The sequence below is a fragment of the Pseudorca crassidens genome, chromosome 2 (genome assembly GCF_039906515.1).
Source record: "Pseudorca crassidens isolate mPseCra1 chromosome 2, mPseCra1.hap1, whole genome shotgun sequence".
NCBI lineage: Eukaryota > Metazoa > Chordata > Mammalia > Artiodactyla > Delphinidae > Pseudorca > Pseudorca crassidens.
In genome coordinates, this window is record NC_090297.1 from 148,673,844 (window position 1) to 148,693,977 (window position 20,134).

Genomic DNA, 20,134 nt, shown 5'->3' on the forward strand with positions numbered 1-20,134 from the left:
ATATGGTAGTTCTATAAACTCTATAAATTGGTTGCTGTTGAATTATCTTTCTGTTTATGTGTCCTGACCTTAGTAACTGTTTTATTATATTCAATTTATCATGTCTTTGTTTTCTATCTTATTTTTCATTCCTAATTGTATGATGATGATTAGTGGGGTCCTGAAAAGTTCATTTGCTGTGCAGATCTTACCTACTTCATAAAGAATTTGAAGTCGGTTACAGCAGACAGATATTAAAAATGTAGCCTATGAAGACAGGAATGAAATTCTATGAGCCAAGAAATAAAATGAGAAAAAAGATTACAGAAGAGAGACACGTTGCAGACCTGGGCTGAAGGATGCTGCTTATTGAATGGGAGACTGACCTCGGTTCCCAGTGGGCTGCAGCCCTGGAGCCTCTGCAGTCAGTGTTCCCTCAGAAACATTGGCATACCTGAGCCTGTACTCACATGGCCCGTGGAGGAGCACTGATGAATTCAGCTGCATTATAAGAGATGCAGGAGTATTGCTACTTTTGGTTCTTAGTTTCTATCAACTCTTGAGGACAGAGTGCACCAGTTCTGTAAAGGTATTCAGCGATGAGACAGACTTGACTTCACAGGGGATTCTTCAGGTAGGAGGGCTGTGTCCCCGATTGACCATTTTGCACAGGAGATGCAAGGCCAGCCCTGACCTACCCGCAGGACTTTTGTTTCACGCCAGTGGTTCTCCATAAGCGGTGGCATCTCAACCACCTGGGAAGCCTTTCTAAGTCCACCTCCTGCCAGTCTTCCCCCAGTTGGCTGCCTTGCCCAATCGGGTGGGGGTGGGACAGGTGAAGCATCTGTTGGGAAAACTTCCCCGTGAATGGGATGCATCCTTTCACTGCAGCTGCAGTGCTGTTTCAGGCTGTTGACTGGAGAATTCATGTTTTAATCCCCAGGATGCGGTGGCGGGACCAGTTAAGACCCTGAATTGTTTTATTCACCTTTCTGCTGAGGTAGCTACAATAGACCTATGGGCATAACAGCTTTGGGTCAATTGTAAAAAACTGAACAACTTTTTTTTTTTTTTTTTTTTTTTTTTTTTTTTTTGCGTTACGCGGGCCTCTCACTGTTTTGGCCTCTCCCGTTGCGGAGCACAGGGTCCGGACGCGCAGGCTCAGCGGCCATGGCTCACGGGCCCAGCCACTCCGCGGCATGTGGGATCCTCCCGGACCGGGGCACGAACCCGCGTCTCCTGCATCGGCAGGCGGACTCTCAACCACTGCGCCACCAGGGAAGCTCAACTGAACAACTTTTGATTCACCTACCGTGTCCCTAGTTCCAGCCTAGGTATCATCAATAAAGCAAGTAACTCATGGATTCTGCCAGCAGGTTGCTGTGATTCCAGTCCCCAAATAAGAAAGTGCCAAAAGATGGAGTTTAACATCAAAGCACAAAAACAATGACTTGGGACATCTTTTCCATAAAAGTACTTCCTGGTGCTCCCATGAATGCTTGATTTTAAACAGTGCTCATGGATGTGTCATGAGAAGCAAAATGCACGCCCCTTACTTGTAACTGAAGGGCCCCTCAGCAGGATTATTTTTCATTATGCACCTGGAGGTTGACAGCTCTTTACCTAAAATTAGCATTCCAAGGTAGTTTTTGCTAATAAATTGCTAAGCAGAATGTTTCTTTTGGAGACATCTTGAGTCTGGTTTTTTGAGACCATGCTTTCCACTTAGGCAGAAAAGGCTTTGTCAGGCATGGGTCCCGCTTCCCTAAGTTTTACCAGATTTTCTCTGGCTAGCAAGTGAAGAATCAGGGTGGGTAGCTTTCTTAATGTGATCCATACTTAAAGCAATTTTGTCACCTTCTGCTTGTATGTAAGCCAGAGGAAAGGAAAATACTTTATTGACTGCAGACCCCTATATCATGCTTCTCCCATTTGTATGCCATAAAGGACAGAGTTTAGCCGTTTTTAAAAAGTTAATTTCCTAGAAGGTAAGTAGAAAAGGGCTAGTTAATTAAAATATAATTGAAAATGACTTCTAGATATCACAGCAATGTCTGAAACCTCTGAGGAATGACAAAGTTTGAACAACTAAGGAAGGGACTGTCAAATGCCCTAACAGTCCACAGGAGGGCAGCAGTGCTAAGATTATAAAAGGCTGACCACTTCATTCTGGGGTAACCTTTTCCAGATGAGCCTGGAAATGATGAAAGCAATGCAGTTTACACATCTTTGTGTAAAGATCAGTTTTGTATCATTTCTGGAAGTCAGTAGACTCTTTATGTTAAATGTTGCCCGTGAGTACAAATATGCAAGTCTTAAAAATATGCGTAAAATTTCGTTTTTCATTAAAATGCTAGCTGTCAGGCACTACTGACTTTTAGAATGCAGCACCAGAGTTGCCTATCTTCCTTAAACCCTAGAATGTACTTTAGCAATGAAAATTCAACTTCCTGCCTATCTCAGGCCTCTTTAGCATTCTTGCAGAAGACTTTTATTTTCACCTTAAAAGCTCTCCCTGTACATTTTATGACAATTAAAAAAATACAGTCGTCTCAAGTTATAGGCAAATGACATTTGACAAAATGTTTTCCTTATTTATAGGCAACCCTTTCACTCAGTGATGGTATTACAAAGATTGCTTCTTTTTTTTTTTTTAAACTACAGATAGCTTCCATTGCTTAGCCAGGCAACAAGATTTTAATTCAAATCTTAGTCATTTTCTGACTTCTTTAATAGGCTGAATTATAAAACCACAATTTTCTCTTGTAAATATAAGCACTTAACCTTTGTCTTTATAAGTTCACACGTAGAAGTGGACTCTGAGGCTTGAGAACCACTAATGCAGAGGTTCTCACGCTTAGCTGAATATTAGAATCACTTAGGAAGCTTGACAGAAGCCTGATGCCCAGGCCGCTCCCCAGGTCAACGACATGACAAATCTCTGGGGCGTGGGACCCAGGCATCAGTAAAAGTCTCCAGGGGATTCCAGTGTGCAGCCATGGTTCAGAAGCATGTTATGCTTTCATGGTTGGGATTTGGGTTTTTAATTACTCAGCCACACCCATGCACTAATGTGATGTGGAAGATATGTCTTCTCCCACACACGGGTATAGATACTTGAACGTGGTTAACTCAAGGCCAGGAAATAACGAAGGCTGAAAGCTGGGCAGAAATCAGGAAGTGCTGCACAGGATGGGCTCTGTGAGCTGGGCCCTGGAAGATGCCCAGGATCAGACAAGACCAGAGGCGCTTCAGCCAATAGTGAACCAGGAATACAGCAGACAGCACAGGACGGATGGTCTGGCTTGACTGACAGCAGGTTATCTGAAGTCTTGCAGAAAGAGAAGGCTTGGGAAGAAAAGTTGGGAATTAACTGTAGAAAGCTTTCAAGTATCTTTCATGAAATGGACTTTATGCTGTGGGTTATGGCGGTAGGACTGAGCACCTTTGAGCAGGGGAGGTACGTGACCGCTGGGGAGGGGAGAAGCCTGGACAGGCTTAAGTTAAGGCTCTGAGATGGGAGGGGCAGGAGTGGTGATTGTTGGAGGGCTTACAGAAGGTGGGCCCCATTAGAAGCGTACTCCGATTTGAGATAAAACACACTGGAAATAAATGCATTATCACAAATGAAATTTCTCCATAATGACATTTTATTTTTTTTAATACATTTGAAGGACCAATTCACGAAAAATGAACAATACAGACACGAGACTTCTCATTTCACTGGGGATACATTCTTGAAGTTTTAAGAAACCTTTAAATTCAAATACACTTTTCCCTCTCTCATTTAAACAAACATTTCTAGAGAAAAAATGGTTTCCCCATATATTTAAGTAATTGGCAAATTAATATTTGACAAAGAGAACATAATTTATATTTCCACACATATTTCAATCTCACATATAAATACATTAAATTGGAAAAACTAAATTTGAAACTACTATGAAAGTCAGTTTATTTTGGTAAGCATAATAATCTTTGGTTGAAAAATACCTCCTTGAGGGTTTCTAAAAATTAAGTACTTACAGCCACCCCTTGTTTCTAAGCAAGTGCTGCATTCTTGAAAAGCGTGTGAAAGTGGGTACAGCAAAACTTCAACATTTATTTCAAAACTCCTGAATTTATTCTGTTCAGAATTATCTTCCTAAAGTGCCTTGCCCGAGATTACAAAGAGAAAGACCACTTACAGGGCTTTACAAACATGTCCTTGGGGAGTAAAGGAATATTTACTCTGGTCCACCCTTGATTCCTCATTCATATCCTTCTCAAGGCAACGTTTCTTTGGCCCAATTTGTGCTGTAACTGAAAAAAGTAACTAAAAAATTGTGAAGCAAAACATGTAAAAATGTAAATTTGAGTTAGAGCAGCAGTCCCTCCTCTTTGGCCCCTGGCTCATTTGAAGGAGGCCCTGCCTGGTGTGAGGACAGAGAAGAGGGCTGGGATCTGTCCCACCTGAGCGTCAAGTGCTACTGAGCTCTTTCTTCTTTCTTTCCCTTTGCATGACTTACAGCAAATCCACAAAGTTTGCTTTTCTGAAATACGGGGCTTCATTTTTACTCTGTCCTTTACAGATGAGGGGAGGAGCCCTCAAAGACTCAGATTCTGATGCAACTTGAGGTTATCTGATGAATTTATTCCCTATAAGCTGCCTACAATCAGATGACATGTTTAAAGTAAGACATCTCTTTATTCAAGTGGGGAAAGAAAACCACCTATAGCCAGAATTTAGGGTGGACTCCAACTCTCTTAAAGAATGGAATTCTTTTTAAGAAAACTACAAGGCCACAGTGTTCACTTTGTCCTGAGCTGGCATTCCTGCTATGGGTGTTAGAAGTCCTCTAACTTTGTACAGAAGCATGCAACTGCAACTGATGCTGAATTCTTCTTGATTTCTTAGACTGGTTAATTGTTATTAAAAGGGGTGAAGAACAAATGCCAGACAAACTTTATAGTGTCTCTAAATCACCAGGAAGTTACAAATAATTTTTAAAAATAGAATTTCATTCTATTACTCTAAGAACATTTTCTGGTAATATTCTTGTTAAGGAAGTCAAACTTGTTCAAATCCCAAATGTGCAGTGTTTTTCTTTTTACTAAGGGCTGAAGTAGTGTACACATAGAATAATAATTTTAAAAGTTTGAGTTATTCCAAGAATTACCAAAATGTGACAGAGACCTGAAATGAACAAATGCTGTTGGAAAAATGGCGTCAATAAACTTGCTGATGCAGGGTTGCCACAAATCTTCAATCTGTAAAAAATGCAATATCTGCAAAGTGCAACAAAGTGAAGAACAAGAAAACTGAGGTATGCCTGTATAACACTGTATAGGTTTAAGGTGTACAGCATGAGTTGATAATGTATACGTTGTGAAATGATTACCACAATAAATTTCTTAACATCCATCACCTCTCATAGTTACCAAAAGTTTTCCTCTTCTTCTTCATGATCAGAAATTTGAAGACCTACTCTCTTAGCAATTTGCCAATGCAGTTTTCTTTGATATCCTAGGAGGATTGGTTCCAGATTCCCACCCCCTTCCCCTGCAAATAAAACTCTGAATTCTCAAGTCCTTTATATTATATGGCAGAGCACAGGCGGCCCTCTGTATCCAGGGATGCTGATGCAGAACCATCAGATACAGAGTGTCAGCTGTATACAATAAAGAATTACTAATTATTGTCACTACGCTGTACATTATATCCCAATATTCATTTATCTTATATCTGGAATTTTGTACCTTTTGACACCCTTCACCCAATTCCCCCATCATCCCCACCCCCTGCCTCTGGCAACCAAAAAGCTGATTTCTTTTTCTGTGAGTGTGGATTTTTGGATTCCATATATAAGTGAGGTCATTCAGCATTTGTCTCTTTCTGTATGGCTTGTTCACTTAGCATAATGCCCTCAAGTTCCATAAGCGTTGTTGCAAATGGCAGGATTTCCTTCTTTTTCATGGCTGAATTGTATTCCACTGTATGTGTGTATATGTGTATGTATATACATTTGTGTGTATGTGTGTGCGTGTGTGTATATATATATATATATATATATATATATATATATATATATATATATACCTATATATATCTCACATTTTCTTTATCCATTCATCCATCACTGAACACTTAGGTTCCTTCCATGTCGTGGTTGTTGTAAATAATGCTGCAATACACAGGGAGGTGCAGTTATCTCTTCATAGGGTGATTTCGTTTCCTTCGGATATATACCTATTGTGGAATTGCTGAATCATATGGTGGCACTATTATTTTTTTTTTTTTGCGGTACGCGGGCCTCTCACTGTTGTGGCCTCTCCCGTTGCGGAGCATAGGCTCCGGACGTGCAGGCTCAGCGGCCATGGCTCACGGGCCCAGCCGCTCCGTGGCATGTGGGATCTTCCCGGACCGGGGCATGATCCCATGTCCCCTGCATTGGCAGGCGGACTCTCAACCACTGCACCACCAGGGAAGCCCCGGTGGCACTATTTTTAATTTTTTGAGTAACATGTATACTGTTTTCCATAGTTGCTGTATGAATTTACTGTAGATCTTAACATATTAATAGAATCAAAAGATAAACTGACACATGGGTTTGTGGAAAATAATTAGTGCTTCTGCACTGATCGACTGGTTGTTTTTTTCTGGTGAGTGGTGGGTCCGGCACCAACTTCCTTTTTCCTACAAGGACAGACAAGAAGATAGCATCAGAGGTGAACATAATTAAGTACAGAAATTAAACTCCAGAAGCACAGTTACAAAATGGACAATGAAAAAGTATTTATAACAGTAAGAGTCACTGAACTAGGAAATAAATGATTCTTTTAAAGTAATTTCAAATGTTCAATTAGTCTCACTCCAGGAACCCTTTTTCTATCCCTGTATTATATTTCTGATTCCCTCCAAAACAAGAAATAGAATAGCCTCATATACTTAGTACATATTCCCTTATTTTAGTTTAGGGCCGGTGAGAAAGACTAGAGAGAAGTACATGTTTTCCCTAAATACAATTTTAATTCTGGCTCTGAGATGAAACCTTTAAAAAGGTAACAATTCCAGTGGTGTTCAAGTTCAGTAATGCCTCATTTACCCCTCACTGTCAAGAAAATCATGTGTTCTGGTTAGAGAGTCTCCTAAGTAACTGAAACTCACATCACACTTATTTTTTGTAACAACAGAGAGCTTTCTAAAATCTATTACTCAAGTCCAGCATTGTCCATAGAAATATAATGTGAGTCACACAGGTAATTTTGAATTTTGTAGAAGCTACATTAAAAAAAGGAAAAGAAGTAGGAAAACTAGTTTTAAATTTTTTACTTAACCCAATACCCATGGATTGTACATTCCTTTGCACTAAGTCTTTGAATCTGGTGTGTAGTGTGCTCATCTTACAAAGGATGAGCCACTTCTGACGTCCTCGGCAGCCACTCAGAGCTACTGACTCTGGAGCTGGAAAACGCAGTTCCAGTTCCTACTTAGGAAACTGACTACAATAGACAGACTACAACCAAATGGGGACCCGTCAGTTATTTACAGTATGCCTGCCCCAGCTAACACTTCAGGGTGCCTACCCCATGTAAGAGCTGACTGTGTTAATTTTGGAGACTTTCATATTTCTCTTGGTGAGGGAGGCATCACTATGAACGAGCACTGTCACAGCACAATACTTGTTATATAGCAGTTTCCTCAAGAATATTGTGGAGAGTGATTCAATATTTAGGCCTGTCACTGACTCTTCTAAGACCAGTATATTTTTCTATTTTGAAGCAATACTTATTTTTTCTAGTAGTAATGGAATCTTTTTTTTAAAAAATAGAATTAAAAATTGAAATCCAATATATGAGAAAGATAAATAAGCATTAATATAAACTTAAAGAAACATTCATTTGATATAACAATGAAGCTCTTTGAAGATGATTAAAATGTGGAAGTGAATTACTAATTATATATTACCTTCAGCATTCATTAAGTTAACTTCAAGTATTTACAGAAAACTTGAAGCTCATGGACTTCTGAAAACTGCTTTTCTGGTTGGCTTTATCCTCAAAGGAATCCTTAGAGAACGAAGCAGATACGTAGGGCTGGGTAGGCCCACACTGCCATTCTAGTTGTTATGTTTGTCTTCCCCTTTGCCCCTGTGATCAAAGACACCACTTTGCTTTTACAAAGAAACTGCCCTTCTTATTGGCCTTTGTAGAATCTGTTCCCAAACTCGTGACTGTAACCTAGGGTAGTGCCTCACATTATAATTGGTGGGAAACATATCTCCTCTTCCCAAGTTTGCAGACACACATTCTGGCACAAAAGAGGAACGTCCACAAAAAAAAAAAAATCATAAGAGAATACTAGAATAATTATATGTGACAAACTGGACAACCCAGAAGAAATGAACAAGTTTCTAGAAACATATAGCCCTCCAAAACTGAATGAAGAAGAAATAGATAATTTAAACAGACCTATAGCTAGAAGTAAAATAGAATTGATAATTTAAAAACTCCCTGCAAACAAAAGTCCAGGACTGTATGGCTTCACTTGGGAATTCTACCAAACATACAAAGAACTTATACAGATCCAGAACACTCCCAAAGTCATTTTATGAAGCCACCATCACCCTGATACCAAAACCAGACAAAGACACTACCAAAAAAGAACATTACAGGCCAATATCTTTTTGAATATAGATACAAAAATTCTTAACACAATATCAGCAACCAAATTCAACACATAAAAAATCATACACCACGACCAAGTTGGATTCTCCCCAGGGACACAAGGATGGTTCAACATACACAAATCATTCAATGCAACACACCACATCAATAAAAGAAGTGGAAAAAAACCACGTGATCATCTCAATAGATGCAGAAAAAGCATTTGATAAAATTCAACATCATTCATGATAAAAACTCTTACCAAAGTGGGTATAGAGGGAACATATCTCAACTTAATAAAAGCTATTTATGACAAACCTACAGCCAACATAATACTCAGTGGTGAAAAGTTGAAAGCCTTCTCACTAAAATCTGGAACAATACAAGGATGCTCCCTCTCACCATTTCTATTCAATATAGTACTGGAAGTCCTAGCCACAGCAATCATACAGGAAAATAAAATGTATCCTAATTGGAAGGGAAGTAAAACTGTCATTATATGTAGATAACAGGGTTATTATATATATAGAAAACCCTAAAGAGTCCACACAAAAATTACTAGAACTGATAAACAAATTTAGCAAGGTAGCAAGATACAAGATTAACATATAAAAATCTGTTGCATTTCTTTACACTAACAATATCAGAAAGGGAAAGTAAAAAAAAAAAAAATCCCTTTAAAAATTGCATCAAAAAGAATAAAATACTTAGAAATAAACCTGACCTAGTAGGTAAAAGACTTATATGCTGAGAACTATAAAACATTGATAAGGGAAATTGATGATGATTTAAAGAAATGAAAAGATACTCCATGCTCTTGAAATGGAAGAATCACTATTGTTAAAATGACCATACTACCCAAAGCAACCTACAGATTTAATGTGATACTTATCAAATTACCCATGATATTTTTCACAGAACTACAACAAATAATCCTAAACTTTATATGGAACCATAAAAGATCCAGAATTTCCAAAGCAATCCTGAGGGAAAAGAACAAACCTGGAAGCATAACCCTCCCAGAATTCAGACAATACTACAAAGCTATAGCAATCAAACAGCATGTATTGGCACAAAAACAGATATATGGATCAACAGAACAGAATAGAGAGCCCAGAAATAAACCACACACCTATGGTCAATCTTTGACAAAGAAGGCAATAATATTAAATGAAGAAAAGACAATCTCTTTGGCAAGTGGTGGGTGTTTGGAAAGCTGGACAGTCACATGTAAATCAATGAAGCTAGAACACTCCCTTACACCATACACAAAAATAAACTCAAAATGGCTTAAAGGCTTAAATATAAGACATTACACCATAAAACTCCTAGCAGAGAACATAGGCAAAAAGTTCTCTGACATAAATTGTGCCAATGTTTTCTTAGGTCAGTCTCCCAAGGCAATATGAATAAAAGCAAAAATAAACAAACGGGACCTAATCAAAGTTATAAACTTTTGCACAGAAAAGGAAACCATAAACAAAATGAAAAGACAACCTACGGAATGGGAGAAGATATTTGTAAATGATGTGACTCACAAGGGATTAAATTCCAATATATACAAACATCTCATACAACTCAATAACAGACAAACAGTGCAATCAAAAAATGGGTGGAAGACCTAAATAGACATTTCCCAAAGAAGACATGCAGATGGCCAATAGGCACATGAAAAGATACTCAACATCGCTAATTATCAGAGAAACGCAAATCCAAACTCCAATAAGGTATCACCTCACACTGGTCAGAATGACCATCATCAAAAAATCTATACATAATAAATGCTGGAGAGTTGTGAAGAAAAAGGAACCCTCCTACACTGTTGGTGGGGATGTAAATTGGTGCAACCACTACAGAGAACAGCATGGAGGTTCCTTAAAAACCTAAAAACAAGAGTTTCCATATGACCCAGCAATCCCACTCCTGGGCATATAACCAGAAAAAACTCTAATTCAAAAAGATATATGCACCCCAATGTTCACAGCAGCACTATTTACAATAGCAAAGACATGGAAGCAAACTAAATGTCCATCAACAGATGAATGGATAAAGAAGATGTGGTATATATATATATATATATATATATATATATATATATATATACACACAATGAAATACTACTCAGCCATAAAAAAGAACGAAATAATGCCATTTGCCACAACATGGATGGACCTAGAGATTATCATACTAAGTGAAGTAAGACAGAGAAAGACAAATATCATATGATATCACTTAAATGTGGAATCTAAAATATGGTACAAAAGAACTTGTGTACAGTACAGAAACAGACACACAGACAGGAAACAAACTTATAGTTACCAAAGAGGAAATGGGGGGAGGGATAAATTAGCAGTTTGAGATTAGTACATACAAACAACTATACATAAAATAGATAAACAACAATGTCCAAATCTTTGGTGCAGGGAACTATATTCAATATCTTGAATATAATATATATTATATTATATATAATAACATATTATGTAATAACATATTATGGAAGTAATAACATATTATGGAAAAGAATATGAAAAATAATATACAGTTGTATAACTGAACCACTTTATTGTACAGCAGAAATTAATACAACATTGTAAATCAAGGATACTTCAATCAGCACTCCCTCTTGCGAGAGCACCAGAATCACAACTAACTGCTGAACAATCATCGACAGGAAGACACTGGAACTCATCAAAAAAGACACCCCGCATCCAAAGAAAAAGGAGACCCACAATGAGATGGTAGGAGGGGCGCAATCACAATAAAATCAAATCCCATAACTGCTGGGAGGGTGACTCACAAACTGGAGAACAATTATACCACAGATGTACACCCACTGGAGGGAAGGTTCTGAGCCCCACGTCAGGCTTCCCAACCTGGAGGTCTGGCGATGGGAAGAGGAATTCCCAGAGAATCAAACTTTGAAGGCTAGTGGGATTTGATTGCAGGACTTTGACAGGACTGGGGGAAACAGAGACTCCACACAAGAAGGGCACACACAAGGTAGTGTGTGCATCAGGTCCCAGGGGGAAGGAGCAGTGACACTATAGGAGATTGAAACAGACCTATATGCTAGTGTTGGAGGGTCTCCTACAGAGGGGTGCTGGCTGTGGATCACCGCAGGGACAAGGACACTGGCAGCAGAAGTTCTGGGAAGTTCTTCTTGGCATGAGCCCTCCTGAAGTCCACCATTAGCCCCACCAAAGACCCTGTAGCCTCACTCATCAGCAGAAAAGCAGATTAAAGTTTTACTGAGCTCTGCCCACCAGAGCAATACCCAGCTCTACCCACCAACAGTCCCTCCCATCAGAAAGACTGCAAAAGCCTCTTAGATAGCCTCATCCACCAGAGGGCAGACAGCAGAAGCAAGAACTACAATCCTGCAGTCTGTGGAACAGAAACCACATTCACAGAAAGATAGACAAAATGAAAAGGCAGAGGACTATATACCAGATGAAGGAACAAGAAAAAATCCCAGAGAAACAACTAAATGAAGTGGAGATAGGAAACCTTCCAGAAAAATAATTCAGAATAATGATAGTGAAGATGATCCAGGACCTCGGAAAAAGAAGGGAGGCAAAAATCGAGAAGATGCAAGAAATGTTTAACAGAGACATTTAATTCAGAAGAATTAAAGAACAAACAAACAGAGATGACCAATACAATAACTGAAATGAAAACTACACTAGAAGGAATCAATGGCAGAATAACTGAGTCAGAAGAACGGATAAGTGACCTGGAAGACAGAATGGTGGAATTCACTGCTGTGGAACAGAATAAAGAAAAAAGAATGAAAAGAAATGAAGACAGACTAAGAGACCTCTGGGACAACATTAAACGTAACAACATTCACATAATAGGGGTCCCAGAGGAGAAGAGAGAGAGAAAGGACCCGAGAAAATATTTGAAGAGATTATAGTTGAAAACTTCCCTAACATGGGAAAGGAGATAGCCACCCAAGTCCAGGAAGCAGAAGTTAAGTCTAAAGTTAGCAGAAGAAAAGAAATAAAAATCAGAGCAGAAATAAATGAAATAGAAACAAAGAAAACAATGGCAAAGATCAATAAAACTAAAAGCTGCTTCTTTGAGAAGATAAACAAAATTGATAAACCATTCACCAGACACATCAAGAAAAAGAGGGAGAGGACTCAAATCAATAAAATTAGAAATGAAAAAAGAGAAATTACAACAGACATCGAAGAAATACAAAGCATCCTAAGAGACTACTACAAGCACCTCTATGCCAATAAAATGGACAACCTGGAAGAAATGGACAAATTCGTAGAAAGGAATAACCTCCCAAGCCTGAACCAGGAAGAAATAGAAAATATGAACAGACCAATCACAAGTAATGAAATTGAAAATGTGATTAAAATTCTTCCAACAAACAAAAGTCCAGGACCAGATGGCTTCACAGGGGAATTCTATCAAACATTTAGAGAAGAGCTAACACACATCCTTCTCAAACTCTTCCAAAAAACTGCAGAGGAAGGAACACTCCCAAACTCATTCTATGAGGCCACCATCACATGATATCAAAACCAGACAAAGATACTACAAAAAAAGAAAATTACAGACCAATATCACTGATGAATATAGATGCAAAAATCCTCAACAAAATGCTAGCAAACAGAATCCAACAACGCATTAAAGGATCATACACCATGATTAAGTGGGATTTATCCCAGGGATGCAAGGATTCTTCAATATATGCAAATCAGTCAATGTGATACACCATATTAACAAATTGAAGAATAAAAAACATATGATCATCTCAATAGATGCAGAAAAAGCTTTTGACAAAATTCAACACCCATTTATGATAAAAATCTCCAGAAAGTGGGCATAGAGGGAACCTACCTCAATATAATAAAGGCCATATACAACAAACCCACAATAAACATCATTCTCAATTTTAAAAAACTGAAAGTATTTCCTCTAAGATCAGGAACAAGACAAGGATGTCCACTCTCAGCACTGTTATTCAACATAGTTTTGGAAGTCCTACCAAGGCAATCAGAGAAGAAAAAGAAATAAAATGAATACAAATTGGAAAAGAAGAAGTAAAACTGTCACCGTTTGCAGATGACATGATACTATACATAGAGAATCCTAAAGATGCCACCAGAAAACTACTAGAGTTAATCAATGAATTTGGCAAAGTTGCAGGATACAAAATTAATGCACAGAACTCTCTTGCATTCCTATACACTAATCATGCAAAATCTGAAAGAGAAATTAAGGAAACACTCCCATTTACCATTGCAACAAAAAGAATAAAATACCTAGGAATAAACTTACCTAGGGAGAAAAAAGACTTGTATGCAGAAAACTATAAGACACTGATGAAAGAAATTAAAGATGATACCAACAGATGGAGAGATATACCATGTTCTTGGATTGGAAGAATCAATATTGTGAAAATGACTATACTACCCAAAGCAATCCACAGATTCAATGCAAACCCTATCTAATTACCAATAGCATTTTTTACAGAACTAGAACAAAAAATATTAAAATTTGTATGGAGACACAAAAGACCCCGAATAGCCAAAGCAATCTTGAGGGAAAAAAGCGGAGTTGGAGGAATCAGACTCCCTGACTTCAGACAATACTACAAAGCTACAGTAATCAAGACAATATGGTACTGGTACAAAAACAGAAACATAGATCAATGGAACAAGATATAAAGCCCAGAGATAAACCCACGCAGCTATATTCAACTAATCTATGACAAAGAAGGCAAGGATATAAAATGGAGAAAAGACAGTCTCTTCAATAAGTGGTGCTGGGAAAACTGGATAGCTACATGTAAAAGAATGAAATTAGAACACTCTCTAACACCATACACAAAAATAAACCCAAAATGGATTAGACGTCTAAATGTAAGACCAGACACTATAAAAGTCTAGACGAAAAGATAGGAAGAACACTCTCTGACAAATCACAGCTACATCTTTTTTGACCCACTTCCTAGAGTAATGGAAATAAAAACAAAAATAAACAAATGGAACCTAATGAAACTTCAAACCTTTTGCACAGCAAAGGAAACCATAAACAAGACGAAAAGACAACCCTCAGAATCGGAGAAAATATTTGCAGACGAATCATCGGACAAAAGATTAATCTCCAAAATATATAAACAGCTCATGCAGCTCAATATTAAAAAAAACAAATAACTCAATCCAAAAATGGGCAGAAGACCTAATTAGACATTTCTCCAAAGAAGACACACAGATGGCCAAGAAGCACATGAAAAGATGCACAACATCACTAATTATTAGAGAAATGCAAATCAAAACTTATTAATGAGGTATCACCTCACACCAGTTAGAATGGGCATCTTCAGAAAATCCACAAACAATAACTGCTGGAGAGGATGTGGAGAAAAGGGAATCCTCTTGCACAGTTGATGAGAATGTAAATTGATACAGCCACTCTGGAGAACAGTATGGAGGTTCCTTAAAAAATCTAAAAATAGAATTACCATATGACCCAGCAATCCCACTACTGGGCACATACCCAGATAAAACCATAATTCAGAAAGACACACGCACCCCAATGGTCACTGCAATGCTATTTACAATACCCAGGTCATGGAAATAACCTAAATGCCCATTGACAGATGAATAGATAACGAAGTTGTGGCACATATATACAATGGAATATTACTAAGCCATAAAAAAGAATGAAATTGGGTCATTTGTAGAAACATGGATGGACCTACAGAATGTCTTACAGAGTGAAGTAAGTCAGAAAGAGGAAAACAGATATCGTATATTAACGCATATATGTGGAATCTAGAAAAATGGTACAGATGAACCAGTTTGCAAGACAGAAATAGAGACACAGATGTAGAGAACAAAAGTATGGACACCAAGGGGTGAAAGTGTGGGAGGTGGTGGTGCTGGTGGGATGAATTGGGAGATTGGGATTGACCTTTGTACAGTAATATGTATAAAATAGACAAATAATAAGAACCTGCTATATAAGAAAAAATGAGTCAAGAAAACAAAGAATACTTCAGTCAAAAAGAGGAAGTTCCAATTCATTTCATTCAAAGACAGAAGTTGAGTGGGTTAAATGGCTTAAGACAATACATTTCATAATTTTTCAAAATCTGATTATATTTTTTGTTGGTTTCTCTTTCATATGCCAAAAATATCCTGGTCAAGGGAAGAGATAAATGCCTTTACAGAAATAATATTTACAAGTTGAAATTGAATTTCTTTAAAAAATTAAGTAAAATGTATTTTTTCTTCTGTCAAAGAATAATTTTCCTCTCTGCACTTAAAATGAACAGATTCTGTGATTATTTCCCATTGGGCTAAAAAATTCCCCCAGCTTTGGATTCAGAGCTGTTATAAGGTAGAGAAGCTAGGTAGCCTGATAAAAGGATAAGGGGGACATTACATTGTTGGCACCTATGTCAAAGCAACAGCCTATCAATTCACATTATTTTACATTAAAACAGGGAAGGTATGAGAAAACCTCAATAATCTAACACAGAGAGCAAGAATCCTAGTGTCCTCTTGGATGTCTACTGCCCACTTATCTTAGTTCAGGTTATTGATATCTAAATATTCATTGAATACTTTTCAGAAGAAAGGACATCTCTGAAAAGAAACGCAACAGAAAGAAGATACCTTTTAATGATAAAAGCAAACCTTTCTCTCATCTCTTCTAAGAAAGAAAGAAAATTTACTTGTCTGTGGCTCTCACCAGTTAGCTATTTGCTCAACAGAGGAAGGGAAAAGGGCTGAATAAAACAGTGACGTCAAACCAAAAGGAAGCAAGAGTGGCATAAAAATGGGATAAAATCAATGATAGAGGAGAAGGGAAGTAAGCTGACAATTAAGTTCATGAATTATGGCTCTCCTGATTCTCATTAGGAACTTGAAACAAGAATTTGGTGCAAGAAACTACTTTACCTTTGAGGTCTTATAGATCATCCAGCAGATAAGCAGATTCTATATTTGTGTGCAATCTGTTTAACCCTGAAAGGACTTAGCCTCAAGTGAATAATGTAAACTCTTTTTCACAGAATGAGATTGTATGAGAAAAAGTGGTCCTGGCCTCTAGCACCCTAGAATTTGAGGTAATACGCAGAGCATGTATTGATTCCATGTAATATTGTCTCAGAAATTGATTTTATAACAAGTCATACATTTTTGGATGTATCTTAACTTTTGCATTGAGGACAGTTTCTTTCTGTAGCACAGCTGTTTTCACCTGAGGGAAGATCTCTGTAAAACTTATTAGGTGACCTCCTATTTTTCTGGGATGGATCTAAATTTTATAAATGTGTTCTCTCAATGAATCAAATAATCTTTCTGATTTATTAGTTACTATGTAAAATGTTTTTGTAGAATTCTTTGAATGCTCAAGAATTTGAAAGCCAGGTAGAAAAAATTCAAATTAATGTGATGTTTCATTTTTCCCCCCATCATTACACTCTTCAGCACCTAACTGGCAACTATCTACAGCAAGTCCAAAAAACTTCTGTAACATTCATTTAAACAGACAGGTTAAATATTACAAAGTTTCTGGATCACTCATTATTAATATAACATTAAAAATAGGCTTAAGTTATACCAAATAGTAAATATCCTTTTTGGAAGAAAATAAAAAAAATATATTTTGTCACGGGTAATAAGTATATAAATTATGGAAATTATTCTAGCAAACTTAGCAAACTCTCACTTATCCTGCAATAATTTACCTGGAGTAAAGAAAATCATGCATTTATGAAAAGAAAATTACTACAAATAAGTGAAAACATTTGTTTTCTTGAAACCACACAGTCCAGACAGGCAAAACAAGTTTGAGCAGTAGCAAAGGAGAGGGCAAAGGCTGTGGATTCCAAGTCTGGAAAGTATGGTAGAAGAATTCGTTAAGAAAGGAGATTTGGCTTTCCACAACTAGAGAAAGCCTGCACACAGCAACGAAGACCCAACGCAGGAGAAAGACAGAAAAAGAAAGAAATAGAAAGGAAGGAAGGAAGGAAGGAAGGAAGGAAGGAAGGAGGAAAGAAAGAAAGAAAGAAAGAAAGAAAAAGAAAAAAAGATTGGAAGGGAAAAGGAAGATGTAGATGGAGCCCATCAGACCAATTGGGATCATATTCTATTCTTAGTTGAGAGCTAAGAAACAGAAAACTGTAGCAGACTACACTAACCTTGTTGGCCATTTTTAATCAAGTATTTTAAATGATGTTTAGTGATCCTAAAAAGTGACTACTACAGTACTTCTGTACTTTGGGATGGAGGCTGCAGTAGGGCAACTGTGTTCCCAAATCATCCTAAATACAAAATTACATCAAATCCATTTTCTATCCACTTTTAACAGCAATTTGGGATTATCTTTGCTCAGTATCCTGCTTCCACAGTTACTCCTAGAAATAGAGAAGTAACTGCATATATTTTACAGTCTTATAAAGGAGTTTCTAAGGCAACAATAGCCGATTTGGGATATGGGGAAAGATTATGAACATTAAACAGTGTAAAGAATATAATAAAAATCTTTACTTTTTTTTAAAGCTTAGTATTACCCCACATCCTTTTTTTTAAGCATACATATTGATGAGGAGTCTTTAAAAAATCCAATTATCTTAAAGAGGATAAAAATTTGTCAATAAGATTGATGATGTTTCTTCAAATTTCAAGAATATGGGCACATCAGTAATAGTCTACTCCTTGGTAGAGCACAGTCCAGGCCCAGCAGCATCATTACTTGGGAGGCCATTAGAGATGCACGATATCAGGCTCTGCACCAGACCTAATGAATCAGAATCTGCACAGTCCAGGCCCAGCAGCATCATTACTTGGGAGATCATTAGAGATGCAAGATATCAGGCTCTGCACCAGACCTAATGAATCAGAATCTGCATTTTAACAAGATGCCATGTGATTAATGTACATATTAGAGAAGCGCTGTTCTAAACTTTGAAAAAGAAAGGCATACCTCCCATGCATTAGAGTAACTTCAGCTATTAAAATAATACAGAACTTAAAGGGTAAGAAATGACTTCAAAGTCTGGAAATGAAACAATCCACGCAAAGAGCATAAAGCTGAGCCATTCTGTAACACTGAATTTCTAACTGCCCATGTTCCTGTCATGAAAAGGATAACATATAACCAAAAAGATTTCCATATACAGTTGATCTTTGCACAACATGAGCTTGAACTGTGTGGTCCACTTACACATGGACTTTTTTCAGTAGATAGATAAGTACTACAGTACTGCTGGATCCATGGTTGGTTGAATCTGCAAAGGCAGAACCATGGATTGGCAGTGGAGGCAGGGGAGCAAATGTAAAATTATAAAATTGTATGTGGATTTTCAACTTGAGCCTCTAATCACTGTGTTGTGAAGGGTCAACTGTACTTTATATTTTACCTCAAAGGCAATTATTAATTACCCCTCCCACATTATTTTTTGAAAACAATTTTTTCTCAAATTATGCTACCACATATAGGATTAATTATATTTCATTGGTTAAAGATATAATGTTTCCAATATATTAAAAAAATTTAATATGGCAATTTTTGGTTTTCTTTACAAAGATAATTTAGATGCTATGTTGTAAAATATGGGCTTTTTCTTAAAATTGAGATATAGCGTTGTCTTAGCTTTAGGTGTACTCAGAATGACTTGATATATGTAAATACTGCAAGATGATCACCACAATAAGTTTTGTAAATATCCGGCACCATACATATGTACAAATTTTTTTCTTGTGATAAGAACTTTTTATACTCTCTTAGCAACTTTCAAATATGCAATACCGTATTATTAATATTAACTATAGTCACCATGCTGTACATTACATCCCCATGACTTATTTTATAACTGGAAGTTTATAAGTTTTGACTCCTTTCACGTGATATGCCAACCCCCCAGTCCCTTCCTCTGGCCTCACCAATCAGCTTTCTGCATGCATGAGCTTGTCTTTTGTTTTTTAAGATTCCACATATAAATGAGATCATACGGTATTTGTCTTTCTCTATCTGACTTATTTCACTAAGCAAAATGCCCTCGAGGTCCATGTCCATCCATGTTGTTGCAAATGGCAAGATTTCATTCTTTTTTATGGCTGAATAATTCTATTATCTATCTATCTATCTATCTATCTATCTATCTATCTATCTATCTATCTATCACATTTTCTTTATACATTCATCCATCGATGGACACTTAGATTGTCTCCATATCTAGGCTAATGAATAATGTTGCAATGAATATAGGGGGGCAGATATCTTTTCAAGTTAGTGTTTTTATTTCCTTTGGATAAATACCCAGAAGTGGAATTGCTGAACTGTATGGTAGTTCTATTTTTGATATTTTGAGGAACCTCAATAGTATGAGATGATATAACATTGGGATTTTGATTTGTATTTCCCTGATGATTAGTAATGTTGAGTATCTTTTCATGCACCTGTTGGTGATCTATATGCCTTCTTTGGAAAATGTCCATCTAGATCCTATGCCCATTTTTAATAAAATTGTTTG

General features: G+C 37.2%; 1 protein-coding gene across 4 annotated transcripts in view; it reads right to left on the reverse strand.

Moving 5' to 3' along the window:
* Positions 1-3,611: 3,611 nt before the first annotated feature.
* Positions 3,612-20,134, reverse strand: part of LOC137219889 (membrane cofactor protein-like) — a 56,739-nt gene continuing 40,216 nt past the window's right edge. For all 4 annotated transcript variants that reach the window (XM_067729126.1, XM_067729123.1, XM_067729122.1 and 1 more), the window contains one exon: positions 3,612-6,655. The gene's annotated coding sequence lies outside the window, so the exon portion shown is untranslated. The remainder of the gene's footprint in view (positions 6,656-20,134) is intronic.